General features: G+C 43.6%; 1 long non-coding RNA gene across 3 annotated transcripts; it reads right to left on the bottom strand.

The window, feature by feature from the left end:
* Positions 1-1,375: 1,375 nt before the first annotated feature.
* Positions 1,376-19,939, bottom strand: LOC125705267 (uncharacterized). Of its 3 annotated transcripts, XR_007381459.1 has the most exons (4): positions 19,103-19,939; positions 4,502-4,875; positions 3,011-3,060; positions 1,376-1,897 (listed from the first exon to the last, which is right to left on the bottom strand). It is a non-coding gene; the product is annotated as an uncharacterized LOC125705267 (long non-coding RNA). The 3 variants fall into 3 exon arrangements; XR_007381458.1 differs by having other exon boundaries at positions 3,011-4,875; XR_007381460.1 differs by lacking the exon at positions 19,103-19,939 and adding an exon at positions 9,391-9,450 and having other exon boundaries at positions 3,011-4,875.
* Positions 19,940-19,944: the final 5 nt, after the last annotated feature.

Raw genomic sequence — 19,944 nt, 5'->3', positions numbered from 1 at the left:
CTGACTGGCAGCCCGCAGCCTGCCCCGGCATGCACCGTGATCTCAGTGAGGGTGGGGCCAGCGACACGCTGCTATGTTCAGCATCGATTCGGCGGCAGGAACGCCTCGCCCTGTACGAGGCACATAAGTGGATTAATTATGAGGTCATCGCACTCGCGTTATCAGCCTGCACATCTCCACCGCTCACATGAAAGGCTCTCTGTCTGAGAGAAGCCTACAAAAACAGGTCTGACCAACCGGTTTCTGAGGTCACTGGGGAGAGAATGTATGGAAGCATACCCAAGGATCAAGAGAACAAAACTGCAAGAAGAAATACCCCCCCCCTCCACCCCAAACAGTGTGACACCTTTAACAGCATGGACATTTTACAGGTGCTGTACTGTAGTATTATGAAACTCAAGCTTGTGTTCTGCCAAACAGTGATGTGTTTCTGTTGGCTCTCAACTCATGTTTGTTGTGAGCTGTCAGCAACGCTCGCAGTAATGATCCGAGACGTGTACAGGCTGATCGGTGATAAGCGAGTTAGCTATTTGCGGTCAGAACTACGCCCTGAAAGTTAGGGGTAATGTGCTGGCTAAAGACATACTTGCACGAGTGATTAACTGTGGCGTTGTGCGAGCATCTTGGCCAGTCCTGGTACAACACAGGGCAAAGACTTTGGAAATGACAGAGAGGCCATGATATGCTCCACTGGACAGCCGAACAATTTTAAGCAAGCAGTTCAGATTCCGGGGAAAAGTACAAGATGCAGAAAAGCAGGAACAATTTATTTTTTTCTTTAAAACCCTTGCATTTATTTGACCATTTCCCCCTGAAAACAAAGTGTGTTTATATTCTTCGTATATTATCCAAACATATTGCCTAAATCAATGACTTCCTGAATGTTGTTTACTGTTCTGGCGCATTCCGTTAAAAATCAAGAAATGACTAAGTTATGCATCATTTCTGTTATGCATTTAAAGAAAAAGAACTTGATATGTTCCTTGGAAAAATTTTTGATGCGAAAAAACAACCTGGACAGGTTCTTCAGGGGATTTTGTCTTTCTTTGTAAAGTAGACATCTAATTGTGGAATCAACGTGGTTTTCCAGAACACCCTTTGGTGTTCAGTGTGATGAATCATTCCTACGAAGCAGGCCGGTGAAAATCCAAGCTTGACAGGAAGCATTTTGACACTCTGTCCTGCTCTCCCCAAATGGTCGTGGGTGTACGTGTTTTAACAATCAGTACTTTGTCACCTCCGTCGTAAATCTGCCTGCGTGACAGGTTTTGTTAATGTTACACAAAGGTTCAGTTCAGTAGTCTTGGTGTAGCCAGTGACTTAGTATTTTGTGATTCAGACCAGATAAAAAAAATTGGACAAACACATGGAAAAACATCATTAAGTTCTGGGTTTTAAGTTAAGGGATAGTTACTGTTCAAGAAATATCCAGATAACATCAGTAAAACCTTTCTCTAAATAATACTTACATTGCTTGTAGTATATACTTGCCTAATAAGATCTTAACATTTTTTTTCTATTAGAAACTCAATAGCTATCAATTAAATGAAAAATGATTCCCTAATTATGTTAACATAATGGGTTAGTGACATCTGCTTCAGAGGCAGTTTCAATAAAGAGTCATGAAAGTAACTAGTCTGTTGTGGAGAACATGGTAGAAGTTCAGCTACACACTGGTACCTCAAAAGGTATATTTACATAGAGCTAGGGTATAATTGGCAGACCCTCGAGGGTACAGCCCCTGCAACAAGTAATTATACCCTCAAAGGTACAAAATGGTACTTTTTTTCTGATAGTGTAGTGTACTGGCTCCAGAAGACTTTTTCTTTCCAGAAATCAGCTCTTAGAAGTCCATCCACCTTCCCTACACTCGCTGGGTCACTCAATCAGTGCGGCGCTGTTGAATAAAAAGGAAAAATTCAGCTGATGATTATCAAGACCTGGAGTTGCCACATTCTGGAAACAGTCTTCGCACTCTGGTGGTTGTTTTGATGTGGATTTGATCATAACCTGCATGTCTTCTGCTTGAAAGAGACCTCTGAAACAATAACGACTGTAATTACTCTTATTCTAAACCGCAAGCATAATATAAAAAGATGATGAACACATTCCTACACTTCAGTGGAAACAAAAAAAAAGGCAAAGATGACATTCTACGGAGTCATTCGTCACACTGCATTGTCATCTATTATCTTACAAAGGCGTGATATCTTTGACGCAAACTAATTAAGGTGCGATTATGTCACACCGGATAAAGTTCACCAGTGCCAATGTTTACATAGCATGGTGCTCACTGAAAAAGTCTAAAAAGTTTTGGATTACAACAGCACCGGAGCAACACTCATGGAAGGTATGGAAAGCCAGTGAAAACATCACTGCAGGCCATACAGTGCTGTCCGGACTGCCAGCAGGTGTATATAATGCTGTGAAACAGTAACGTACAACGTTAACATACTTGTCATAGATAGATAGATAGATAGATAGATAGATAGATAAGTTCATACGTACAAACATATATGCATACATTCATACATACATACATAATGTCTGATTTACTCAATTATATATTCAGAAGCATATAATGTCAATGAAATGGACAATGTTTGTCAGCAGAGATCATTATAAGTGACATGCATCAGATGAACTAACATGCTCACTAACAAGCTCCACCCCAGGAGTTATGCAATGTTAATTTATGCCCAAAAAAAATTCCAAAATTCCATTAGCACAGCGTGACAGCAGGGGTGACCTGAACACAGGCAAACCCATGATCTTCCCCTGAAGAGGACTGTTTTATTTATTACAAACTAAATAGTCCATCAGCATCAACCCTGGGCCTGGACTGGTATCACAGTCTACAGCAGCGTTTCCCAATCCAGTCCTCGGGGACCCACAGGAAGCAAAAATGTGGACTGTCCAACAGCTTGGAAGGAGCAAAAACGTAGACCGGCTGTGGGACCCCAAGAACCAGATTAACAGCGATATCAAGGCACATAACGACAGCTCTTACCTGATGTAGTCAGGAAAAAGTCACTTGAACAGAAGCGTGATGAACTCCCACTACAAAGAAGAGGGGCTGTTAATTCTTATTCCCTTTGGAGATGACTAATTCGACGGTCACCGCTACCTGAAACGAATGCTTTATGTGACATTTGCACAAGGACAGAACCAGAATATTTACTACAACACAATTAAGGCCGGTGGAAACGTGTGAAGGCACAGCTCGCTACAGGTAGAGACGCCATGACAGTAGGCAGACGACTAGGGTCTAGACAGACACAAGATGCACAGGTGTAAGCATAAAGTAGGCGATAAATGCAGTGTTTTGTGCTAATTTATATTTGTGCAGTGGTGAAAATACAGACAACATGCATCCATGCAGTTCTTCTTTTCAAGCATCACAGGCTCAGACCATTTACCCAGCACCACTTTTGAGGGTTAGGGGCCTTGCCCAGGGGCCCAGTGGGAAAGTAACTATACTGCAAAGGCTGGGGCTCAAACCGGTGACCTTCCGATCACAGGTGCAGAGGTCAAAGCCATCGAGCCACACGCTGGCCGCACAAATAGTGCCTCCCCAGCTCCGATGCGTAACAGGTGGGGATACTAACCATTATTCTAAAAGTCGCTCAGGAGAAATAGCAGTTCAGCTTAATAACACTGGTTATAATCAGGATACTCAAGTATGCATTCATAGTATGAGATGTAGAGTACTGTGCAAAAGCTATTTATCTGGGTAGTAAGCGCACATGTGGTCAGAATAAAAGACACACTTAGAACATATGCAGATTAATGATAACGCAATAAAATCTAGTTACATTTCTTCTGTTCTCCAAAAACGTATTGATACCTTGTTGGATGGCTAGATGAACGTCGCTTCAGTTCCCAAACCTCTGCTCAGGGGCACCTCAGCCATTCCATGTATTTGTTAAATTTCACCACCGGCTTACATAAGTAATTAACTTACAAAAAGTCAATGAGATATTGATTAGTTATATGAGGTGTGCTAGCGGTCGAGACAAAAAAAATCCATGGGTGCACTGTAAGGCTGCTGGAAACAACAGGGTGATTTTAGCAGAGGGTTTGAAATGACTAAGCTGACACACTTTGACAGGCACCACATCATAGCTTTGCAGCGACATCAAGATCATTTGCACATCATTTTCTTTGGCTGACCAAGACTTTTGCACTATACTGTATATGCATTTGCACTGTTATGAAAGGAAATTTCCATGCAAAAGAATTTCTCATCCTTTACACAGTAAATGCGTATTTAAGTACCAGTTATGTAAATTCCTGGTTAAAATGAATAAGAGCTACTCGTGTAATGTGTCAAGGCTACAGGTTTAAGGTATAAAGACTGAATGGATGTAAGGCACAAGGATATAGACATATAAAGAATGTAAAAGATTACAAAGAATACAGGTACGCTGCAGGTAGAAGGGAACACTGACAGGTTATTGCTTTCTGGGGGTTATGTCAGGAATTCAGGATATTTCTGTACCTCAAAGGCAGCTGTGGCACCAGTTCAGCTTAAGCGTAAGAGGTTGTGCTTCTCGCGTAAAGATCCAAGCAAACAGGCCAGTTCCTGCACATGAGTATGTGTCATTAAGAACACAAGACGGGTCAGGCTGAGTCACTTGAGTGCCACATCGTCCCCGATTCTGCAGGCATCTCCCTCTGGCATTTTCCCTAAGTCCCTTAAGCCCCAAATCGCCCGTGAATCAGTGTCTGGTGTCCGTGACCTTTTCCTGCGATGCTCCTTGATGGACTTCTCCTGCCTTGTGTCTCTCGGCCTTTTGCCGAACGCTCCCTGAAGCGTGACGAGTTACGCCCTGTCAGGTCTGGAGAGGCTGCGCTGAGCTCCTTCCGTTGTTCCTGAACAAAAAATCAAAGTGAACGGAGACGGAAGAGGTTGAAGCGTGCCTGTTCCTGGAGTTCAACTCCCGCAGACGCATGTATGGGCACAGCGAGACCTCAAATTTTTCATTAGCTGTCATCTCTGTGGCGAAATAAAAATACTCCTACTTAATAGTTTCAGCTCTATTTGGTTGTCTCGGCATGTTTTATAGGTGTGTTTTTTTTTTATTTGATAAACTGTTAATCAGACTGACTCTGTCAACAGCCTGGCATCAACCTATCACTTTTTATGACAGTAGAGAGTAATGTTTTCATTAGTTCAGGCCCAAGAATTCTTCATCCTCTAATGAAATGCATGAGGCTTCACAGGATGTTTATGAAGAAGCAGACACACTGCCAAAAGGTATGTTCACAGTAAGATGTCTAATGAGATGGTTTGGGCCTACATCATAAATTACATCTAATCTAAAAAGAGAGGCCAGAATAATTGAAAAAAAATACTGTTCCTTTATAATTATCACAGTAATAAATATTCAAGGACAGTGGTCTCATAACTCCGGTCTGATTTCTGGGTGTGTTGACCTTGCATGTTCTCCTCGTGTTTGTGTGGGTTTCCAGTTTTACTCCAGTTTTACTCCAGTTTTATGTTATACATGCCTTATTTGGCATCTCCAAATTGCCCTTAGTGTGTGATTCTGTGCCATGTGTGGGTGGAACAGTCTGCCTTATTCCCTGTGCTTTCTGCATTTGTCCATAGACTTGGTACGGCCTTCCATTAAGTAAATAGACTGGAAAACGAACAAACGAACGAACGAACGAACGAACGAACGAACGAACGAACGAACGAACGAACGGCTAAATGTAATCAATCCTGGCCTCAATCTACAGTTTAATCTGTTGTCCAACAGCTACGCAAGACACTCTTACTGAATAATACAAATGGCTGGTTTCTGCTTTTGTGGCAAAACAAAGCCTCTGTCAGAGATCGAAATAATTATATGGTAAGGATTATCATTATGCATGGTACTATTACTTGTGTGTCTGGTTATCTATTTGTGTACAAAATGATGCACATGTACTTTCCTTCTGCTCGAACAGGCATTTTGAATTATTAATGCGTTTTCTGGGTAGCGGTTCCTAAAATAAACACATTCCCCTCGTGGATGTGACGAAGCGCATCGTGGAAAAACAGATAAGCAGGTGACGCTTGTTTTCTGTTCGCTGCAGCCGCTGCTGTTTGGGTCACCGTGGGGAAATTTCCGGAGCTCTCTCACTACCCCGTGCCGTCACTGCCACCGCTTGGCCACCAAAAAGTAACTGTGTGCTGAATACGTCACTTTCCTTATGCTTGAATCGCCCACCCCTATATTAAGTTTTTTATGATGCAACTCGTGTCTTAAAGATGCGGTATCATTACTCTCTGATTATGGCAGTAACTCCAGGTGGTTGTGAGTTCGTCGCAATATTTCAGTGTTACTGTCAAGGGGTCAGAGAAAACCATGGTTTTTCAGAGAGAAAACAGACTCTCGGGATGTGGAAATTGCAGGGTGGAGCTGGACGATTTTTATCAGCCCCCATGGGATACTTCAGACATCCAAATAACATACAAAACAAACGTTTTAAATGACCCTACAGAGTCACAAGACCTGGGCCTCTTCACCCAATCTCTCCTTCATCCTCTCTCTCATTCCCCTCATCCCCAAGACCTCCCCCATTCCAAGACACATCAGTTTATTTCCTGTATCGTTCAGGGTCATTTTCCATTAGAACTTGCAAATATGCTTGTTGTACAATTAACATTGATTGTGTCATTTGTATTCACACTGACTTTGCTTACTCATTTGTACTATAACAAATCTCATGGTTCGGTTGAGCTGAAGATGCATCCATAGGGTCTTAAATCTATCTGTACATTTAAGACTACCGTTCAGGTAATGTCCATAAAATCTGTCAGGTATGGCTACCTCAAAGCCGTGCATTCGCATTGCTGAGCACCTTTTATTTTTTTTATTATGGTCATGTCTTTAATAGGCATAAATTTCCAGTCTGGAAGATCATTGGAATTCAAATACATTCCTCACCACTGACGACTGACATGAAGAAAGAAAAAGATCACTTGTACCAAATCCCATAGTCTGTCAGGAAAAACCTTCCTGTAGAAAGCCCAGTGACAAATTAGCTACTAGAAAGCCTGTTGCTGTGTAATGTCATATTCAGGCACTAAAAAAGGTTGATAAATCCAGTGTGTTTCTTTGTGGCTTTTTACATGAAGCTCACATTTGATGTTCCATGGGAATCAATGAAAACATTCATTTCATTTTTGACTGTATAATAGTTCTATTAATGAAGGCTTCACTTTTTCAGTAGTGTAACTTCATGTGGGCGTAATCTCAAGCACTGAATTACCTAGGTTAATCTGACCATGTAAAACAAAACGACCACTCAGATACTGGGATCTTGCGAAATGGCTTTCTACCAGGAAAAGAGTTGTTTCTGTAGTGACAATTTAGTGAGGCTGCTTATCCATTCCTGTCACTGGAAATATCGCAAATGAAATGTCACGCCCTGCATCCCTTAGCCCCGCATTCTCTCTGTTCTGTGGCTCTAATGAGCCACACCTGTTACTTGTCTAATCCTCCCTCTCATTATAGCCCTTGTGTGGATCACCCCAGGTGCCTCTCATCTGCTCCCTCGTCAGTGATGTATATAGAGCCTCCCTGTCTTGAGCTCCCCAGTCCAGTCATTGATGTTGCTTCCTGCCTGTACTCCCCAGTGTGCCCTGTGCTCTCGCCCAACCCTCCCTATCCTGTTTTGATCACTTGCGGTCCGTTTCCTTTTGCCCTGCCTGTAGTTGCATTTCATAAAGCCCCATTTGTATTTCCCCATACCTGCCTTCGCCTCCGTTTTTGCCTGTGACGTGACACATAACACAGTAAGACAATCTGGAAAGCTGAGAGTGGACAAAAACCTAAGATGGAGCATAGAGCTGGTGATTGTAGATGGTCTCTGTGTCAAAGATTTCTGTCAATTTTCAGCACTCATGTTCCTCAGTCACAGAGCTAGAGAGGAAATTATCTACCTGGAGAGGAGTAGATTGTGTGATTCAATTAGCATTTAAAGACACTCAACGTTTAACAAACCAGAATCATCATATCTAAAAAAGACAAACAGAAATTGTAGGGCTTGCTTCAAGATAAATAGTACAATTTCCCAGTCGCACCTTTTTTTGGATTTCTATTTTTTGAAACACATATTCATTTTTGACCTAGAGGGCAGTGTGCAGCTCAGCGGGTTAGATCACCAGTGAGAATCCTGCCCTTGGCAGAAAAGTCACATCTCCACACCAGCAAGGCCTGTCATCCATGACATTCTCCAGGGGCACTGGATTAATGGCCTGACCCTGGGCTCGGACCCCAGGTTTTGCTTCCTACTGCATATATGCATGTATGTGTGTGTGTGTGTGTGTGTGTGTGTGTGTGTGTGTGTGTGTGCGTGCATGTGTGTGTGTGTGTGTGTGTGTGTGTGTGTGTGTGTGTATACGCCTTAAAGGAGAGAAGCTGGGATATGGGAAAAGAAACATTCCAACAATCCTCTACTCGTACTTGAACAAATAGCACTTGTACCTGTACCTGTACTTGTACTTTTATTTACACAATACTGTATCGTTTTTAACATGCTTTGTGTTATAGCAGCAATGCTACAGCACTAGCTAGTATGCAAAGCTAACATCATATCAGTGTAGACCTCAGATTTTGCCTGTATGGCTGTGACGCCAGTTCCAGGGTAAAACAATTTCCATCTGTACACATCCAATGAAAAAATTGCAGAAATGTACTGGTGCTTGTTGGAAAATGAGTTTAAAATATTCCATTTTGCCTCATAATCCTGGCAAAAGCCTCATTTTCAAGGAACGTACGAGTTGGTTAGAATGCCCTTCGGTTAACTTGCAGCCGCTGCTCATTTGCAGCATGGTCCTAGGTGCCAAACCACATGCAGAAAACATTTATGGAAAACTACTGGAGGAACTTCACGACCTGAAGTAATTGGAGATCACGCAAACACAAACGGCACATTTTCCGAACACGGTTCAGATTAATTAGACTGTGGTTACTCTACGCTCAAGGCTATGACTCCACCTTTTCGACAGCTGCCTTTCAAACAAATACCAATAGTTTAATCCCAGTAATAGTCTAACAGATGTAGAAGCCTAACAGTACAACAATCCAAACTCTGTCCCAAAGCCTTTACGCATTGCGCACTTTTTATGCGATTTTTGGGAATTGTTCTTACAGATACAGGGATCCTTGAAAATTAGTGCCTGATATTCACACATTTCTCCATCTCTTGTCTGTATAACTCAGTAAAACATAGCTGCTGGGACAAAATGTTGCAATTCGCTCTCCAAGGTAACTGTCTCACTGGCTGTGATTTGACTGAGCATAAAATGTTTCTGACAGTAAAAGTCGTCAATTGAATTTCGTAATGGCCTCAAAGAGAGATCCCCTCCCAGGTGCACAAGCGTGCGCAGCTTACATTATTCGGAATTGCATTGTTTCACGCCACACTCGCTGATGCTAGTAGAATGCTACTTGGCCCCAATGGTGTTTAGTCTGAAAAGAAAAAAAAACAATGGTTGCCCAGTATCACTTAACACTGACACACCAAAAGGAATTTGCAAGATTCACGCCTTATGCATTATGGTTTCATTCAAGGGTGTAGACAGTGGATGCGGTAGAATGCTTTTTAAGCTCACAGACTCGTAACCTGAAAATTATACATCTATGTATGTGGGTGGGCCGTGCATAAGTACCGCTAACGGAAATACCTAACATTATAACTAGGAGGAAAGTGTAGATCACTTTGTGTAAGAGCCCTGTCCGAATAATTTTATAATAAGCAGGAAGTTAAAACTGTAGATGTCATTCAGAGGCATGACTTTTGCCACAGGACGAATATTGTACTAACAACTGATACAATGTCTTCAAATAATATCGCCCTGATGGAAACCAAAACGTTCCCTATCAGGTGACGGGTAATGAGGCTAACCCCGACAAAGGCTACCACACCGTATGTTCATATCCCCTCCCCAGTGCTGTAAATGCCATAACGCTACATGTGTGACACTTGTGAAAGTATCTCCCCGACAGAATTGAGGTTTTGGTTTCACAAAGAAAAATAAAACAATAAGAAAACCGAAGGCGAATTTCGCCGTGAGACCGGAGTGAACGTGTCATTGTCTGCCCACCACGCCTGTGTTCAAGGCAGGATGTGTCATATGTGGTCTGGATTCTGGCTCAACACTTAAACCTTTAATGGGTTGGTGGGATACATCTTCACTTGGGATTTTCCAGCTAAATGTTCTAAATATAGATTTTTCATTTAAAAGGAATTTTACAGAATTATAGGAAGGGCGAAGTAAAACAAAGCTTTCTACATGGAACAATCAGGAGCCCCATGCTGCTCTATGGCTGCCAGTGACTTGTGTGTAGTGCTGCGGCGTCCTGGACAGGGGATTGAAGTGTACCCATCGTCTCCACACCTTACTAATTGGCTCCTCCTGCTGTGGGCTTCAAAGGCAAACCGGTGTGCTCTGGTCCTCTTTGAAGATAAGGTCAGCACCTCAGAAGCACTGAGCCATGGTCTTCTGCTTGGCAGGAGTTATTTTACACACAAGCAGGCACACAAACACCGCCCCCCCCCCCGTCTGATTCACTGTAGGGAGAAGGAAGAAAAGACTTCCTTCATAAGTTACTTTGGAGATATTTATTGTCATTCATACTTTTTATTATCATTTACTCCGAAGTTCATCTGCGGAACTCCCATAATTCAACGGGGAGTGGTGGACCACCTGATCTGTCTACAGAGCCACCCACCATCATGCCCAGAAAACAAACTAAACGAAATGAGATCCGGATTTGTCTTGGCACAGTTGCATAGCAATGAGCATGGTGCGGCCAGAAGAGGGATTAGTCATGAGTGGGTGAGGTAGCCACCTATTTGGGCGTAGGACCTGCTTGACATCCACCCATTCCTTCATCAAGTACAGTCCGGATGATCCGTCACTAGGACAGCTCTCCGTTAAGCCTGGAGTCCCAGCTCCAGGTTGTCAAAGTCTTCCCTGCTGGTTTGTATTTATGTGGGATCAGATGAAAACTGTGGCATTAACAAAGAATTGTGGGCGAAAAATATGTCTTCTCCCATTAAAGATCAATATATTCAGTCCGGCTGTCACATGGCAAACACATATTTATGAGCATTTTTAGAGCACTGCCATGAATAATTTCCTGAGCTAAAGTTCTTCTACAGAAGCCTTCAGGCCTTCCTGTCATCCGAGTTCAGAGACGCGATTCCTTAGTGACATTTCCTGTTCCGTAAATAGAGCGGGCAAATCAAACGATTCACTTTAATTACTGTGTGTCGGGATAACATTATTCACACGGTGAAAGCGTGCGATTTCCTTCTCCCTGTCAGCGACGGCAGTCAGACACATCCACGTCTACGAATGCAGGGGGTTCAGAGAGGAATTCCCGCAAAGCTGCATCTGCCAAGTTCCGGAACATTCCCACGAGCGTGCATTACCAGCTCATTTTCATAACCCGATATGACTGAGCCCACAGTGGCTGCCTCATTGCAGGCTTCTGTGAGCTGACATCTACTCTGACACAATGGCGTGGTGTGATTCGCTGGGTTTTTTTTTAACGGATTTGACAGCACGGTGATTATGATTGAGCATTTAAAGGAAACAAACCAGACTTTCTTTGTCTTCTGAAGCCGTCAAGTCCGTCTTTGTTTTTGCGAGAGGAGCCGTGGGATGGAATTCTTTCACGTGACGTCTTTCCATCGGCCAGAGATACAACAATGGTAGCCCTTTGTGCTGAAGTATAGCCCTCTGTCTTGTTTAACGGCAAAAAGGCTGGTGGCTGAGCTCTGTGATTTGTGCGATTCTGCTCTCTGTGGATACATTTGCCCCAAGGTTACTCTTCCTCCCGTTGAGTTACAGGTGCTGGGATAAATCACGATTGCAGATGTTTAACCGCACGAACAGGACAGGGAGACAGCACACAGTTACTACTCCAGCCAAAGTTAAAGCTGGATATTTTCTCTGAAACCATTGGAGATTAACCAATGAAATCCCAGCAACTTCTCGTTTACCTTTCAAGTCACCTATAATAGAGAAAAAACAACTTGACACAACAATAAACAAAACAAAGGATGAAGTTCTTGTACCAACAACTCTTAATACATATAGATGATACACTTCAGAGATTTGTTTTGCCGATTGTATTATGGTATAGTTTAATCACATAGTTTTCCATCATCTAGAAAAAGCAGATTTGATGAGATTTAACCAGGTGGGGCTTATGAGACTGGGATTGGTGGAAGCAGTCATCATATCCAGTTATCATCATCGCTCTGGCAGTGAAGCAGTGCGTCACAGCTAGGCTCATCAGCAGGATGCAGGATGGATGGTGGAGAACTCTGAGACAGCTGCAACTACCTGGGTAGCCTGCCTTGACGCAGCCTGACGAATCTGCTGGCAGGGGTGTAAGTGTGTGTGCGCATATATATTCGTACGCACAAAAATCAGCACTTAGTCAGACATCTGTCAGGAGTGCCTCACTCTCGACACCCACCCGACACTCTTTGCTTCTTCCCCGGCTACTTCTCTCCTGCTGTCACAGTGATTTAAATGGATATTCCTAGGAAAAATAATCCTGCCCCAGGGTTAAGAGAAGCTTCAGGGGAGAGGCAGACACCGTTTGAGTTTAAGACGTGGTTTCCTCATCCCGACCACGAGCATTTGCACTTACCCTCCAATGTCTGAACATGACTAATTGACCTTCGCATTATTTTTAGCTGGGTTTCTGCCGTTGCTGCTGTTTTGACGGGACGTCCCCCTGGTGAATTGGACCTAAATTATGCAGACATTCCTCCACACAATGAGAGGCTAAGTTTAGGCTTAATTACTGTAATACACACAGAGTTAGAACTTTGACTCTGTGTTCCTTGCTAAGTGCCTCTGCTTCAGGAGTGATTATGCTGCATACACTGATCTGTCGGGCTTTGTGGTGAACGGTTTTGTCCATTTAAAATAGATAAATGACAAAAAATGAACTCGAAAACAGACGGATTTTAATACTGTGTTTTTTTTTAGAGCCAATTTTTTGAAAGGTGGATTTACATAAAGCACTGTTGGAGACTGGAGAAGCTCTTGTCTGCTCATGGAGCATCAGCGTGACGTAGATGGTGTCGCACGGAGCTACTGTGGGTGATGCTGGCTCAGAAATTTTTTGGGCCCAAACAGTGCTGGGGGGGGGGGAGTTAAGCCTGTCAATGGGAATTAAATTATCAAACAAGGAGCCAGATCTTACACCTAATATGGTGTCTCTAAGGAGCAGGACACAGCCTCCGTCTGCCGTACAATGCAGAGCTGCAGGTCTGACCATGCCGTGGGGGTGGAGGGGGTGTTTCAGAATCCACTGTGACAGGTGGCTCTGGAGACACATGGCAGAGCAATTAGCATCCCCCCCCCCCACACCAGCAATAGTCTGCCACTTTTTTTGTTTAACAGGCCCCCCCTCAAAGGGCCAGACATTAAGGTCAAATCAAGGGTCATTAAAGGTCAAAGTAGCCAAGCAAAGAGAATGGGGAGGGGAGGGGCCGCTTAGGCTCTTAGCACTATGTACGACATCATTTGACATACAGAGCATTTCCTATCACGGGGTACAAATGTACTGTGTAAAGGTCTGAGGCAGTCAAAAAAAATTTGGGCTACTCATCATGGTAGTAATTAACAGTCTCACAATAAAAAAATAAACAAGAATTTCATGTGTTCTCCAAAAGGTTCAGCCATTCCATGCATTTCCATGTATCAGCTCTATTAATTAATCAACTTGATTTGTTAAATAACTCAATGGGATATTGATTAGCTAAACAAGGTGTAATAGTGGTCGAGTCTAGAAATACGTGGGTGTATTGGATGGTCGCTGCAAATCGCGCGGTGATTTTAGGTTAGATTAAGTGCTGAAATGGCTAAGCTGACACACGTTGACAGGCATAATGTCATAGTCTTACACCAGCATGAAGATCATTGAAATCAGTTTCTGTGACTGCCGAAGACATTGGCTCATCACTGTACAAAACGTGCTGCATTAAATGAGGAGTTAATCCATCAGTGATCCAAAAACAGTCACTGCATGGAACTTCCTCACTGTCCCCTGAAGAAGTTTCCACTCCAGACGGCATCTCGTCTCCAGACGAGATCCCCCATACAGATCGGAGAGATCCGTCAGCTTTAAAATACCATTTTTGCAGTTTCTGTGTAGGAACATTAGGCATAAGGGTAGCTGGGGAAAGAAACCGACATGAGTAGTATTGCCTTGGCTCATTAGCGGCCTTGGCTGTCTTAAAGACCAGATCCTGCAGGATCCCTGGACCCTCCCTCAAGCCAAGCGAACTCCTCCTTGCTTACTAAGACTGACACTGACTGTACAGAAAGATTGCATGTCAGTCTGCAAGATTGCACTGTGGTGGGACGACTGCACCGCATTTGCTGCCACTGGCACTGGCACTGGCAGCAAATGGAGGAATACAAGCTGAAAATCTGGGCCTTGGGTGTTGAGTTTGGCTTTAAATTGGCAGCTAGAAAATGTTAATTATGCCAGCTAAAATTGATAAGGAGAACAAAGACAAAAAACAGTCAAAACATAAGAAATGTACAAACGAGAGGAGGCCATTCGGCCCATCAAGCTCGTTTGGGGAGAACTTAACTAATAGCTCAGAGTTGTCAAAATCTTATCTAGCTCTGATTTAAAGGAACCCAGGGTTTTAGCTTGTGCTACAACAGGAAGACTATTCCATACTCTAACTACACGCTGTGTAAAGAAGTGCTTCCTCAAATCCAGTTTAAAATGTTCTCCTGCTAATTTCCACAAATCCATATAAACTTTTTTAGACAAACTTAAGGATAACAGTCACATTTATTATTTCTTACTAAGCATATTAGAGTATTAATGAAAAAACAGCATTTATACGGTGGTCGGTTATCTTCCCAGTGCCTAAAAATAACAGCTGTACTTCAGAGAACTCAAACATAATGACTGTAATAATGTAACTGAATAATTTACATGTAAGAGAGATGAACTTTGACGATGGGGTCTGACGCACTTCCCAGTCAATGGAGGCAGAGTGGTTTCCAAAAATCAAAAAACGTGAAGGCATCTCCATGTAAGCGCCCTCAGATTACATCACCACCGACCTTTGCGTGGTTTACGGACAGCATTGTGATTTTATGAGCAGGTGCTGAAATACCATCTCGAAGAAAGTAGACCCCCCCCCCCCCCAATGGAATTTTGAGGGGGTGGGGGAATAAGCTTTCAGCAGCAAACAGGGATGGTAGCCTGGAAAGTTCAAACCAGCTGGAAGAAAATCAGATGACAGACGAATCGAGAGATTTAAAATCCAGGATTGATGTCTCTGCTGTAGCGAGTGAGCAGTGCATGAAAAACACAGAATTCCCCTCCAGAGGGAAAACTCTCTGTACTCTGAATTTTACTGGGGATTTATAGAGGAAGTCCATCAACTCTCCACAGATATTTAGTAAATACCCCAATATTGCCCCAAAGCAGACATACACTAGTACAGCCACTGAGTAGTGGAATGTTTCGCCAGACAAGAACCTTTGTTTAAATTGACGAGGCCAGCCTGGCCTATAAAACTGATATATGCTGACCCATAATAATCAAGGTTTGGATAGCTATGCTCAGCTGAGTCTGAAGTGACACACTCCTGCATCCCATGACCTGAAATATTAAATCAACGTGTATTTCATACTTTCCTCTCAATATGTTTATTTCAGGCACGTCCCTTTTAAATCTCATCATTCCCATTGAATTAGATAGCGATTTACATTGGGATGGATTACCGGGGCGCGTTATATGCTAATGATCCGTCTCGCACTTCCGACGCAAACGAGTGGATAAGAGTGTTGATTGTTAGCATGCTGTATGCAAACGAGCCTTCTTTGGCATGCTTTACTTTGGGTTTCCAGTATTGCCTGCCACATCTCCGTGATGCGAAAGCCGTACGATGAAATACCCACAAATGAATGCCTTTGATTCCTAATTCAGCCAGGGAACGATTCAACACCCAAAAAAACAAAGATCAAAAAGTTTCTGCTCTTGTCTTTCTCTCTCTCCAGGCTCAATCACTGTGGCCTTTAATCCAAGGCAGGGAGTCTCCCTCAGCGGATGGGATCAAATGGAACTGAAGTCTGTCAAATAGGGCAGCATCTGAGCGTCCGCAAATCGCCCTCAGCGCTTCACTTTTTACAATGAAGACAGATACCTTCTAACATTGCCGGGAGCAAAGATGAGCTGAGCATGAAAGAGCTGGCATGGTTCCAAATGGCGACTAAATATTGTCCAGTCCCCGAGACCGTCCCCTCGAGTGAGACTCAATTAATGCATTACCAAATCAAATCAAACTTTATTTATCAAATGCGCAGTACAGCAATGCAACAGTAGATCCAGGCAATGATGCAAGTTTCCCTGAGAGCTCCCTAAATTAATCAGTACGATTAAGGATAATGAAAGATATATAGAAGTAGTAAATAGAACGTGTAGAATGTGCAAGTTGCAAGCCTGATCAGCTATTGAGTAATCTTGCTATTTTTAAGCAGGGCCATATTTGATCTTATGTCCAGCTGCGCAAATTGTGCAACATACCAGCCAACTAAATAATGCAAGCATCACAGATGTAGTATATGAAGGAGGTTGCCACTACCAGCTGGGAAACAGTGTACTGTGGCAAGCTAAAGACTCCCTTTGATCAAACGCAGACGTGGCTAGCGGCTGCGGTCCAAAGGAGAAGCGTGGAAAGAGTCCAGCGGAAGAACGCTTGTCTTGGCGCTGCAATCACACTGCGGCTGTTTTACTCCCTGGCTGTCAGTTTGACCTGCAGAGCAGGCGTGTCATTTCTCCCGTAGGGACGGCTAAATGAAGCGTGACCGAAGGGGCGGTCACTGTGCCACGTCCCCCCTCCCAGAGCGGAGGAAGCACTGGGGTTTTCTGCAGGGCACAAAGTCACAGCTTTGCTGAATAATTCTCTGGACTCGAGATCACATGTCCTGCGGAGGATCTAACCTTATGTTCTTCCATCCATTCATCTTTCAGCTGCCTGTACAGTGCAGGTTTACAGCGGGGGCAGAACGGGAACAGGGGCATTATAATGGATATCATACCATGAAAGCAGATATATCTCACACCTCATATTAGGCAGTGAGGGCTTGTTAACTTAAAATGTTTATGCTTTACATGTAAGAGGACCTCTGTTATAATATACTAGGGGATCTTAACACAGTATTCACCCCAACTGCACATTTTTGTTCTGGGGGAGGGGGACATAGCTCAGCAGGTTAGGCTTCTATGCCTGTGATCAGAAAGTTGCTGGTTCAAGTCGCAGGCTTGGTAGAATAACCATATCCCCATCAGGGCCCCTAGCCACCCCACTCCCCCAAAAAAAATGCCCCAGGGGTGCCAGATAAATGTCTGACCCAGCCCCCAAGCTGGCTGCCAACCTTTGTGCATCTATGTGTGTTTATGCCTTAAAGGAGAGAGAGGGGTGTGTAAAACGCAGCAGTGTAAATGTACTTGGGTAAATGGCAAGCAAAACATGATTTCATTTTCAGAGGACCTGCTTGAGAACCCCAGGGACTGAGTGCCAAGCCCCGCAGTTCGTCATTTTTGCCGAGACGATGACGGCACATTCCGATCATGCGAAAGTATAAACAGGACGTCCATCGGCATGCAGTCTGTCGTGTTTACTGAAAACGTCTGGTACGTGACCTAGTGTGTATCACGTGGGAACGTGACCGAGAAGGCGCAGATATACACCCTTCGGAGAACGCGCTTCCGTGTCGACTGGGTAATGGCCTGTGCACGGCTCCGCGGAGGTCAGGCAGAAACGGCCCACTAAGAGGCCCCAGGGACACACTAATGTATGCCCTTGAAAAATCCCACACTGCCGCCCGCGTTTTAAGTACAACATTTGTTTATTTTTGTTATGAAAATATCCCATCTTAAAGAGTGCCATTCAGCAATGCGTCACATCAAACGTGGGGATATTTGCAGTGAAAACGTTTCCCCATAAATGTTCCATGGAAAGAAATTATGCATAAAGGTGAATGAATAAAATGGTCTTTCCTCTTCTGCACATGAGTAGGCTGTAGGATTCCACATACTGCGTCTGCTAACTTGCTGAGAATAACCCTTTTGTTTTGGAAAACGCTGAGGGTGTCGTGAAGAAGCGGAAAAGCATTAAACATCCAGCACTGGACGTTTAGGAGTCCGACTCTGCGGTTCTTTACCCCCCACTCACAAAATAAATGACCATTGATTATTGGGATTCGATGCAGTGGGCTGCTAGTCAGTGAGGTCATTCTTTATGAACTTGCTTTACTAACGTAACCTATATGCGAGTCATTCGGTAAAAGGTATTCGACTTCTCTGACCTTTGTTCCGGGTGACCAGTGAACCCTCTGTTCCGTGACCGCTTACCCACAATGCACAGGTATCAGTTTTCCCCAGCAGCGGGACTGATAAAGAATGCGTTTCATCAAATTACAGGACCTGATTGGAGTTCCTCTTATTTTTAATCACGAGCCACTGAAGGCATTTGCCCTAGGGAAATAATTAATTCCCGCTCAATTAAACAGATATATGTATTTTGTTCCCTCCTCGCTGTGGGTATGCAAGCTTAGACAGGATCAGGCCAGGATCAGTCAAGCTGCACACGTGAACCTCCTTTACCTGAAGTAGCAGGTTGCTTCCTGCTTGCGCACGTTTCCTTAGGACAATAACACTAACAGAAAGCCAAGTAACTAACAGCTGAAAAAAAAAAAAACAAAGCCTGGAGTATATTTCAGTCGAGGCATTTTCCCCACTTAGATCTAGGCATAATGCGTCCCACAGGTGAGCCTCAATTCAAAGGGAAAGTGATGGTTTTCTTACGGCTAAGAAGAAGCTGAGCTGTATTAAATGTTTGCGAAATGCCCTGTCAAACTCAGTGGTTTTAATATTGCCTTAGCAAAGCCTAACACACACAGCACTACACTGGAAGAAATCTATGCCGGATGGTTACGTTATCAGGCCGATAAACCAGTTTGCTAATCCCACAATTACGTAGGACGTTGCCAGCGTGTTGGAAAAACTCTCTCTCCAAAGCATAAATGAAACCCAATACTTACATGGCTTCATTCTTTAGCATTCTTTGTGGAGATGATGAGGAGAATTCCCTCCAAAAGAGGCAGCCATAAACTCACCAGATGTCGTGGGAACGCGCATGTCTCCTTCTATTTTTCCCATGGAGAAGCAGCCTGCATTTTAGCTTTTGTTTGGGTCGGTGTAACAAACACCTACGACATGCCACTTGCTAGAAGCAGAAAAGAAAAATCAGAAAACCAGGCAGCAATTATGGGCCATAAATGTCGTCCAAGATGACTCCACAAAACACTCAGGCTTAAAACCTGATACTCATTTTCAATGCCAGTTAGCCTGCTGGCTACCACTAGCGCCAACGAATCATTTAAATGAAAATGATAATGTTATGGCCGGTCTACTGAACACATTTTTTAAATTCTTTTGATTCATCCATCAACCTTCTATAGCCAAGTGTCACAGCAAGCCTTTGCAAATTTTTCCTTATTAATCAAATTCAGTAAAAACGGAGATGCTTTTACTTGACAGAAAATTTGGGAGTTTCACAATAAAATACAATGCGCTAAGGGAACAGACAGTGTTACCATTGTCCGGGAACTCCTAAAGGGATGCCACAGATAGTCGGAATACGTCGCCTGCCCACAAGGCCTTTCTCGTGAGGGAATTCTGACTGCAAATCCAATTACATGCCTCCACTATTTACAGTGACCCGGCAAATTTATGCAGCAATAAAAGCACAGAGCGTGTCTGGAATCTGCTCCCCTTTCCTCTACAGAAAAGGTAACCGATGGGGGCCAGCCAATCCATTTCAGCCATAAATACTCCTTCTGCTTTAATTCCAGCCTCCGGAGGCAAGGATAACGCTACACAT

Source organism: Brienomyrus brachyistius, chromosome 12 (assembly GCF_023856365.1).
Source record: "Brienomyrus brachyistius isolate T26 chromosome 12, BBRACH_0.4, whole genome shotgun sequence".
In the NCBI taxonomy this organism is placed as follows: domain Eukaryota; kingdom Metazoa; phylum Chordata; class Actinopteri; order Osteoglossiformes; family Mormyridae; genus Brienomyrus; species Brienomyrus brachyistius.
Note: the sequence above shows the minus strand (reverse complement) of the source record. Positions and strands in the feature narration are given on the sequence as shown.